The sequence below is a fragment of the Mytilus edulis genome, chromosome 3 (genome assembly GCF_963676685.1).
Source record: "Mytilus edulis chromosome 3, xbMytEdul2.2, whole genome shotgun sequence".
NCBI lineage: Eukaryota > Metazoa > Mollusca > Bivalvia > Mytilida > Mytilidae > Mytilus > Mytilus edulis.
The window spans coordinates 100,358,060-100,368,653 of record NC_092346.1 but is presented as its reverse complement, the minus strand read 5'-3'; the positions used below and the strand labels follow the sequence as shown (position 1 = coordinate 100,368,653).

General features: G+C 35.2%; 1 long non-coding RNA gene across 1 annotated transcript; it reads left to right on the top strand.

Moving 5' to 3' along the window:
* The first annotated feature begins 1,186 nt into the window (after nt 1-1,186).
* On the top strand, nt 1,187-8,234 carry LOC139517959 (uncharacterized). Its single transcript, XR_011663246.1, has 2 exons — nt 1,187-4,546; nt 7,490-8,234. It is a non-coding gene; the product is annotated as an uncharacterized lncRNA (long non-coding RNA).
* Nucleotides 8,235-10,594: the final 2,360 nt, after the last annotated feature.

The window sequence follows — 10,594 nt, the reverse complement described above, 5'->3', positions numbered from 1 at the left end:
ACAATATTAAAGACTTGATCATTTTGACAGGCCACTAGTCTAAATACCACATGTTAAGATAGTCGATGTAAGGCAGATCTTATATCAAATAATTGATCACTTTGACAGGCCACTAGTCAAAATACCACATGTTAGCATAGTCGGTATATTTTCTAAAATAATATAATTCAATAAACATGAATATTATGACTACCATGTTACACTTTAGAAAGAACTTATCATTTCAGCATTATGCCAGCAGAAACGGCCACCTCCGTGCATGCAAGGTTCTTCTAGATAATGGAGCAGATCCGAACATATGTACGAAGTCTGGGTTGTCAAGTGCCCTTCATAGATCAGCGATGAAAGGCCATAGTGCTATAGTACAGCTTTTGATATCATACAGAGCTGACTGTTCAGCCCGTGATGCAGATGGAAAAACACCACTTCACAAGGTTAACAATAAATTGTTTTATCCATAAAATCTTGACAGCTAGGCAAATTTTTCATTTACTGACGGCTAGATGTTTTTTCGTATAATCATTTTATTATACTCATCCCAACTTCGATTCAAAATATTTCCTAAAATATCAAACAGAAATGATGACATGTCAGATACGATTACCCAATTCTTACTTATTCTACTTATTGAATATAAGAAGATGCGGTATGAGTGCCAATTAGACTACTCTCCATCCAAGTCACAATTTGTAAAAGTAAACTATTATAGGTCAAAGTACGGCTGTCTTCAACACATAGCCTTGGCTCACACAGAAGCGCAAGCTATAAAGGACCCTAAAAATGAATAATGTAAAACCATTCAAACATGAAAACCAACAGTATAATCTATCATATATATTAGATATACTGTTCCCAGGGGTTATATGATGTCAATGATGAACACCTAGATCCTAATTTATATGAAGACAAACCAGTTGACAGTTTCCAGATTGGTCAAGGGAACAGTCCCAGACCATATTCATTAAATCAAGATAGAAAGTCGAGTTCAGATTTACAGCTCGGTCGTGAGAACAGTCCCAGACCACCCCACCCAAACAAGAAAGTAAACCGACATCCGATTTACAGCTCGGTCGTGGGAACAGTCCCCGACCACCTCCTTTCAATCAAGATAGAAACCCGACATCCGATTTACAGCTCGGTCGTGGAAGTGTTTGTGTAATTTATGTCTCTTTTTAAAACGAAAAAAGATAAGAAAAAACCCCAACTCTTTATTGAATTGGCTACAGTTCTATGCTCACAAGACTTACCTTCCATACTGTACACCAAGTTTATATATTTGCATGAAACATACTGCTATACAAGTCAGCACAATACAAGTCCAGAGAAGTTTCCCTACAACGTGCTTGCTCGATACAATTCTGTTAATTCCATGTAATGTTGTATATCGTGCAAATTTTTCAAACGCTTCTCTTATCCGCTTTGAAAACATTGCATCACACTTTCACAATTCAAAATACAAAAAATCAGTTTTATGTTCAAGATAGTAAGCTGACAACAGATTCACAGATCAGTCTTGGGAACAGTCCTAGACCAATTTTATTCAGTTTAAATGATAAACCAACGGGATATTAGCAGTTCGGCCAGGGAAACAGTCCCAGGCCATTGTCGCAGAATTTAGATGATGACGGGAGTGTGCAGTCTGGTCGCGGGAACAGTCCCAGGCCAACTGTAAGTTCACACACACCGTTGTCGTCAACACTAAGGGACACAACAGCATATTCCCCTTTTAGACCGTTATTAAGTACTATACAAAGACGGGAGTCTAGATCAACTCCTATGAGCACAAACATTATACAGGAGTCGATCTGAAACATACAAACTTCGTTTTCTAGTGAGAATGCAGTAATACACAGTAGTAACAATACACAGATAAGATAGAAAGTATCAAAGAATGACGATACCCATCAAAAACTACCAACATTTGACGGAAAGGATGATTATGAAGGGTTTATTATTCCATTCAACAGGGTAGCTAGGAGAAACGAATTGACAGAAGAGGAAAAGTTAGATAGGTAGATTGAATGCCTGCGAGGACAGGTGAGTAAATTTATGACTGCAATTCCTCGACAGGAAAGAGACAGTTTTGAATCCCTGTCGTGTCACATGGAAAACAGGTTCAACCGAAAAGAGCCCCAAGGCACGGCACGAAAAAAAACTATCTGATATTAGACAACACAATGAAAAGAATAAAGAGCTTTCTGAAGAAGTAAGGCGATTAGTTTCTAGAGCACACCCAACAAGTGGTATCGAGTTACAAGAGGAACTAGCAGCGGAACACTTTTTGAAGGGCCATAAGAATCCAAAAATAGCATATGAAGCTTTAAATTGCCAACCTAAGACTGTATTCTCAGCACTAGATATTGTTGTACAACTACAACACAATTATCATGCTACGTTGGGTAGGGATTTTGATTATGATGCAAAACAAAGGACCAGACGCGTTACGTGGAAAGATGAAGCGGGAAAACAGTAATGGCCAATATGAAGGGGTGGAAAGCGTTAGGCAGTTGGTAAATTCATTTCGGAAACCAGATAAGAGATCTTTTAGAAAAGGCCATACTGAATGATTCAAAACAAGCTACCTTGACAGCCAACGGGATGTTATTTTTGTGGCGATAAAAGCCATTTCAAACGTGATTGTCCAAAAAGATCACGATCCCCCAGCCCTATAGGAAGACAAGGTACTGGTGCAGATTGTGAAAGGAGATCTGTTTATCAAATTGGCAGAGGAAAATATTTACTCATTCCAATTCTAGTCAATGGCAATAAGGTCGATGCTACAGTTGATACAGGAGCAGTTGTAACAGTACTTTCAAGAACATTTGCAAATTTTATTGGTTTTGGCAGTACTGCTGGGGTAAAAGCTTGCTTATTGAATGCGGAAAATGGGAAAGATATGGAAGCTGACATGAATGTTGTTGCAAAGCTTCAGCTGGGTAAAACGGAGATAATTTGGCAAGTATGTATTGCCCCCATAAGAAATGATATTTTAATTGGAATAGACTTACTGAAAGAAGTAAATGGCGTCATAATGGCTGAACAAGGTGATCTGCTGATAAAAAATGAGCTTAACCATGACGGTATCGGAAAGAAAGTGATTGTCAAGTACCAAGAGTGACGGTTCAAATAAAAACCACTTTGAAGCCCATGGCCGAGACAGATGTATTGGGAGGAGTTGAAAGTCCAAAAGAAAGTGTTGTTGATGTTTTGGACCAAGCTTCCTTACAAAACGGTAACAACACTGGGTCAGTTTTAGTGGAAACTTGCCTACAAGAAATTCTTGAAGATGAAGTATCAAATTTGGATGAGGTAAGAGTGAATGATTCAAATCTCCCACCTGGGCCGATAACACAGGATCCAGACTCTGGTGGGAAAGTGAATGAGAATAATACGCAATCACAGGCATTGGTTGCCGTAATTTCAGATAGTATGATGCGGCTACCGACGATAAATCTGATAGTTCAAAGAAAGAGAATTCACTATTGGAAGATTATATCATAGGTTCATTTGATCAGACTATACAAAGTTTGTATTCGGGCATCAACGTGACAGAAAATACCTTGAATTCAACAATACAAGATGATGGATCAGAACAGAAGGTTGTTATATCACGTGATTCGGGGACACTGAGTCCAGTGTCAAGTGGTAGTAAGACAAATGTGAACGTAACCAAGATGACAGAGTCTCTAAATGATGCCTTAAATCCAAAGATTCAAACTAAGACGGATAACAGTTCAGATTCTAGTGAGTCGAGGACACAGGCTCCAGGCTCACACAGGAGTCATCAGATGACGAAAGAAGAGCACCCAACTAAAATCAGTAGATATTGACGCAAAATATACGAACCGTTGCGTTTTAAAGATGGACAATAAACATTTGTGCAAAAATAAGAAATATTCTTATTGAGAACTGTCTTTTCAAAAAGAAAAGGGGGAATAGTGTAACGGTTATTGGGTTCGGGATTGAATACTTGTTTTTATGTTGTTCGTTCTTTCTATCAATAAAGTTTGAGTACTGCAGACGTCTTTTTGTCACAGCCAAGCTTTTTGTTGATATCTGCAATTTGTGGTGCCAAATAGATCCCACGTTACTAAAGACGTGCTTTAGGCACCACAATATTAAAGACTTGATCATTTTGACAGGCCACTAGTCTAAATACCACATGTTAAGATAGTCGATGTAAGGCAGATCTTATATCAAATAATTGATCACTTTGACAGGCCACTAGTCAAAATACCACATGTTAGCATAGTCGGTATATTTTCTAAAATAATATAATTCAATAAACATGAATATTATGACTACCATGTTACACTTTAGAAAGAACTTATCATTTCAGCATTATGCCAGCAGAAACGGCCACCTCCGTGCATGCAAGGTTCTTCTAGATAATGGAGCAGATCCGAACATATGTACGAAGTCTGGGTTGTCAAGTGCCCTTCATAGATCAGCGATGAAAGGCCATAGTGCTATAGTACAGCTTTTGATATCATACAGAGCTGACTGTTCAGCCCGTGATGCAGATGGAAAAACACCACTTCACAAGGTTAACAATAAATTGTTTTATCCATAAAATCTTGACAGCTAGGCAAATTTTTCATTTACTGACGGCTAGATGTTTTTTCGTATAATCATTTTATTATACTCATCCCAACTTCGATTCAAAATATTTCCTAAAATATCAAACAGAAATGATGACATGTCAGATACGATTACCCAATTCTTACTTATTCTACTTATTGAATATAAGAAGATGCGGTATGAGTGCCAATTAGACTACTCTCCATCCAAGTCACAATTTGTAAAAGTAAACTATTATAGGTCAAAGTACGGCTGTCTTCAACACATAGCCTTGGCTCACACAGAAGCGCAAGCTATAAAGGACCCTAAAAATGAATAATGTAAAACCATTCAAACATGAAAACCAACAGTATAATCTATCAAAAAACCTCGAGAAACACTTATCAACCACATCAACAAACGAAAACCACCAAACATCGGGTTCCTGACTTAGGACAGGTATAAACAAATGCAGCGGGTTTAAATGCTAAATAGATACCAACCGTCATACTTACCTGAAACAATAGTATAGGGAAAACGGTAGTATTACATTTTCCTAGCATTAGGTTGGCCTTTTGTGTACCCAAGACAGGTGAAGGAAGTTAACTTAGGAGCGCCGTGGTTGGATGTAAGGGTACAATATATTTTTTTATTTATCTATGAATAACTGCAGTGTTTATATTTACAATATAAATTTTAAAACCTATTGAAATATTTTCTACAGAATTATTCGAAAAGGCTTTCAAAATTTTATAAATTTGCTGCAAAATGACGGTGGGCATGGATAACATAAACAAGCTCCGTTGGAAATTGGTCATGATACTATTTGGCTTCAATTTTTAAAATAGAGTAATAAAGTACTAACACCACACATAACTGTTTTATCCAGGTTTTTATTATAAAAAGTGTTAAAATTAGAAAATGTTAGTATTGTCGCCTATGACAGAATAAATAGTACCGTTTTCCCTATAATGTCACAACACAGAAAGACATACTAAACTATGAATATGACGGGCAGACAGGTTACAGTAATCAATTATTCCACTGACGGCAAGAAATGTTTGCATATATACTAATTTTGCAAAACGTTTCCGAAAATACCCAAAATAAATGATTATGTCCGACTGAATAATGATGAACGAAATAATTTAGACTTTAAAATAAATATAGAGGTGCAGGAATTTGATGGAGCTGAATTATTATATCGTCGAATGTAAAGTTAAGAATTTTGCCCCCCCCCCCAAAAAAAAACACCAGTTGAGCGACGTAGACTTGATTTATACTTATGATTATTCGTTTCGTGTCAACCCCTTTTATAATACAAAATTTAAAGATAACAATTCTTTTGATTAAGAAACAAAGACTACCAGCTGTTGAAAAACGTTTCCAACCAAAATTATCTCCCATTTTCACATTTTCATTATGACAGTTCTATATGAATAACTACCCGGAATACATATTATCATACCTTTAGAAAACTAACGGCTATATCTTAACTTTAATAGACACATTGTACCAAATGTGTGTTCTTTCATGATCATTCCTGGTTTTTATAGGTCTTGTTTATTGCAATATTGAAGTGTTTATATATTATTTCTGATAGATACATTTTACCAGAATGCGTGTGCTTCTTATATGGAAACATTTATGGCTCTACATTGTCTCTGATAGAAATATTATAAACCAAATATGTTTACTTTTTATATGTAAAATATAAGGGTGTCTGTTTTCTGTTATAGAAATATTTTACTAAATAATTTAGTGTTGTCAACGGTTAACCGGTTAACCGTTCGAACGACAGAATACCGAATACCAAAATCGCTAACCGGTTAACCGGACTTTTTTCAATTTTGGTAGATTTGATATATTTGTATAGAAATCATTAAATAGTTATGTTTTATTTAAAAATTGTCGTCGTGTTAATTAATTAGACAGATCAATTATTCAGTATATTGATTGTTATTGTTAATCCTAAAAACATGAAATTAATTAGAACTTGTCTCTCAGCTTGGGGAAGGATCTTGAAGAAACATGATTAGTATACATGTTTTTTTACCAGTAACTTTAAATCAGTAATGCGATTAAATTTTATGATTTACTTCATAAGTTCGTTTTAAATCTATTTTTGTGTAGACCTACATCTAAATGTGCAACCTCCGTCGTGCAAGGCGTAGTCTTACTTGAAACGAATTGCTTACTTAAAAATTGTGAAATGCAAACCAATGTGAATGTTCTCAATGAATACGTGATAGTGACGAGTAGCATGCTTAAAGAAACAAGCAAACAAAGCAAAGAAACAGGTTGTTCGGTGACTTATAGTTGTTAATTTCTGTGTCATTTTGGTCTCTTGTGGAAAATTGTCTCATTTGCAATCATGCCACATCTTCTTTTTTATAATTAATCATTTCAAATTGAAACACTCCACATTATTTTCGGAGACAACAAGAGAAAAGAAAAGAATAATCGGTTTCAGAGATATTCAATCCTACAAGATATAGAAGTTTTATTTTATTTTTCAATCTTAAATTGGTACAGACGCTATAGTTATAATGCCAAAAGGAGAATATTAAATTTTAAAAGCGTAAATTTATGACTTGAATGAAAGGTTGTCAAATTGACACTCATACTACATCTTATATCTATGTGTAGGGTACTATTGATAAGGCTTTCAAACCCCAATCTGAACTATACCGGTTAATCGGTTGAACGATTGTCTGAGTAACCGGTTGGGCAAAAGTGTGGGATTTGACAACACTACTAAATATGTGTATGGGAATTATTATGATTTATTATGAAAGTAGTCATTTATCAAGTATAAATGTGTTTATTTCTAAACAAATCGAAAAAAAAATAATTTTGTAGTCCCTTAATCTGATTCTTGCCTATATCTGGAAACCATATATAAATCTGGTAATATTTTTCTTTTCAGGCAGCTGAAAATGGTTTTCAGGACGTTTGTTCGACACTAATCAAGGCAAATCAAACGTGCAAGATTGTTTTGGATAACAAAAACAAAACCCCAATGGACTACGTTACTACCGACAACACACAGCTATTAAAACTTTTCTCCTCGTGAAATAGATCATGTGTTGATAGAATCTTACAAATACGGTGGTAGGATTTAAGGATCTGTGATATTCTCATGTTGCATAGGCGCATATTTTTAGAACGGATGAGACTCATATGATCATGGTAGAGTTAAAAACAGAATTTGCAGCGTCAAAGGATCAATGAGTAACGAACGCTTTCAGTATTTACCTGCCTCTTCGAATTGTGAAATTTGCTTTGCAAGATGACATACATGACACATGGTAATTCTTCTTGCAATCGAAATCCCTAACAATCACCTGTAAACTATATAACTTTATAGTTTCTTATTAAAATTTGCTTTGCCACATAACATACATGACACATAGGTTACTCTTCTATCAAACAAATCTCTTGTTAGTCACATGTAAACTACATTATTGGTGAAATAGTTCGGTAAACCTCTATGGGAAACTGCATAGGTTGATTTGTGTAACTTTTTTCAAGACATTTTTCAAATTGAAGTGTATCAAACGTTAATTGTATAGATGATTTCCAGTTTAAGCTTTTTATGAATATTTCATCTGACCTCAGATAGTGTGATCAAAGTTTATATCAGGTATATCAATAAAGAAGAATACATATTTCCATGTTTTTTTATCATGTGTGATATAATGCAAAAAGTAAAATTACAAAAATACTGAACTCCAAGGAAAATTCAAAACGAAAAGGCCTTCATCATATGGCAAAATCAAAAGCTCAAACACATCAAACGAAAGTAAAACAACGTGTCATATTCATGACTTGGTGCATGCATTTTCTTATGCAGAAAGTTTGGATTAACCCTTGTATTGTAGCTATCTAAACCTCTCACGTTTATGACAGTCACATACAATGATCGTACTAAAGTCGTTATCAACAATCAGAGAAAAAGATGGCCTTGTACAATTATAAGATACACAAAGCCCTTAATTGAAAAATTAAAACTGTATAACACTTACCCAACCAAAAAGCTGGGTGTGATCAAACCCTGTTTGAAAGCTGTATTATAAGTCCTATAAAAACTCTGTACACTATAATTTTTGACTAGGTAATTGTCAACTGTCCTTTTGTCCTATTGTGATTTATATACCTACCATAGCTTACTAACTATGTGTTCTAATGAAGTAATTAAGAATCTCTTAATGTTATAAACGCATATTTAATATAAATTATTTCGAATGTAAACCAGATCATGCAAGCAACAGTTTCTATTCATTGATGAAATGTATAAAGTTTATTTTTTTATTTGTAACAATGCAAGTTATTTTACAAAATCTCTGCAAAATCACCTAATATTTAAAATATCTGATTTAACACATTCACTGTAACATAAACAGACGTATAAAAGGAAAGTGGTATTGTTCATGGATTTAATATTAATGATACATCAAGCTATTTTGAAGTTTTGATTAAAAAATGTGATAGTGTCCTGAATAGCTTCCTCTGTCGATTGATCAGACAACATCGAAATTGAACGTGGCAAATTATAAACATTTCTAAAAAAATCAATACTAAGCCTAGTGGGATTTGTGCTTCTCGCACTCAATATGCTGATTCTTCTTCCGGAGGAACTGGCATATGAACTTAGAGATGCAACACTTAGTCTGTCAGATTTGCCATTTGATCTTGTAGACGATTGAGAAGCCGCTTTGTATAGGGTACCACAACTAGTCGCACTGATAATGCTTGAGTGATTTACTTCATATCTATCGTCATTCAAATGATCTGATTGAAGGAATTGTAAATCTGGTGAATGATACAAGGAATCAGTACTAGACAATCTCCTTTGACGACCAACTGAACGGTTACTACTAGTAGTAGCTAATAATTTGGAAACCCGTATGTGGGAAATGTCTTGGCATCCTTCTTTCTGACTTTCAATGAACTCATTTGTTGCATTTGGGACTAGTTGTAATTCTTGTGTTTCGAATATTGGTTGAAGAGGTTGCATTCTCACTGCTAGATCTTGTATCGCTTTCAAAAATGACTAACGATTTCCTATTTTTTTTTAGAAAAATTCCCAATGAGATCGGATTAAAAATGGGTAAAATAGCCTCAACATAGTGGAAAACAGACTTTTATTTCTCAAGACGTACCTGCCAGTAAACAAATTATCTACAAACATATCCATTATTACAACATATCTGTAAGGAAGTGTCATACAAATATGTGGTAAAGAATGGAGTAGATAGCTTGTTGAAGAAGTCTGCCTGTCACATTTTGTTGCGATCTCTGTCTGTTACTCGTTCTTTTCAAATGACGATCCATCATTGTTTGTCTTTTATGAACGATTTTTAAAACATACAAAATAAGAAAAGTGGTGAGAATGACAAAGCTTAACATTGGTATTCCAATAAAGGCTACTTGCAAAAAGTATATTGTAACATATCTTGAAATGTGACAATGACATGAGCAACAAGTTGAAGTCTGTCAAGAAAGCTAAAGGCCAATTTAGCAGGCTAAGAAAAATGTGGAGATCATCGGTACTGTCATTTAAAACAAAGGTCAGGTTATTTAACAGCTTAGTTATATCAGTCCTACTATATTGATGCGAAACCTGGAAAACAACTGAACAAGACGAGAAGAAATCGAACACCTTCCAAAACAGATGACTAATACAGATACTAAAAATAAGATGGCCCGATACTATATCAAACGAAAACCTCCACATAAAAGCTGGAACAAAGAAGCTAAGTGATGAAATAATAGAACGGCGTTGGAGATGGATTGGCCATGTACTAAGGATGGATACCAACAGTATACGCTCAGTTGCACTGACATGGAAACCAGAGGGGAAACGGAAAGTTGGACGTCCCAAAACCACCTGGAGACGGACTGTGAAGACAGAAAGAACATCACTTGGATGGACCAGATGGGCTACAGCAAGAACAGCAGCTAAAGACCGTGTGGAATGGAAAAAATGTATTAGGGCCTTAAATGCCGACCGGCATGAAGAGAATAGGTG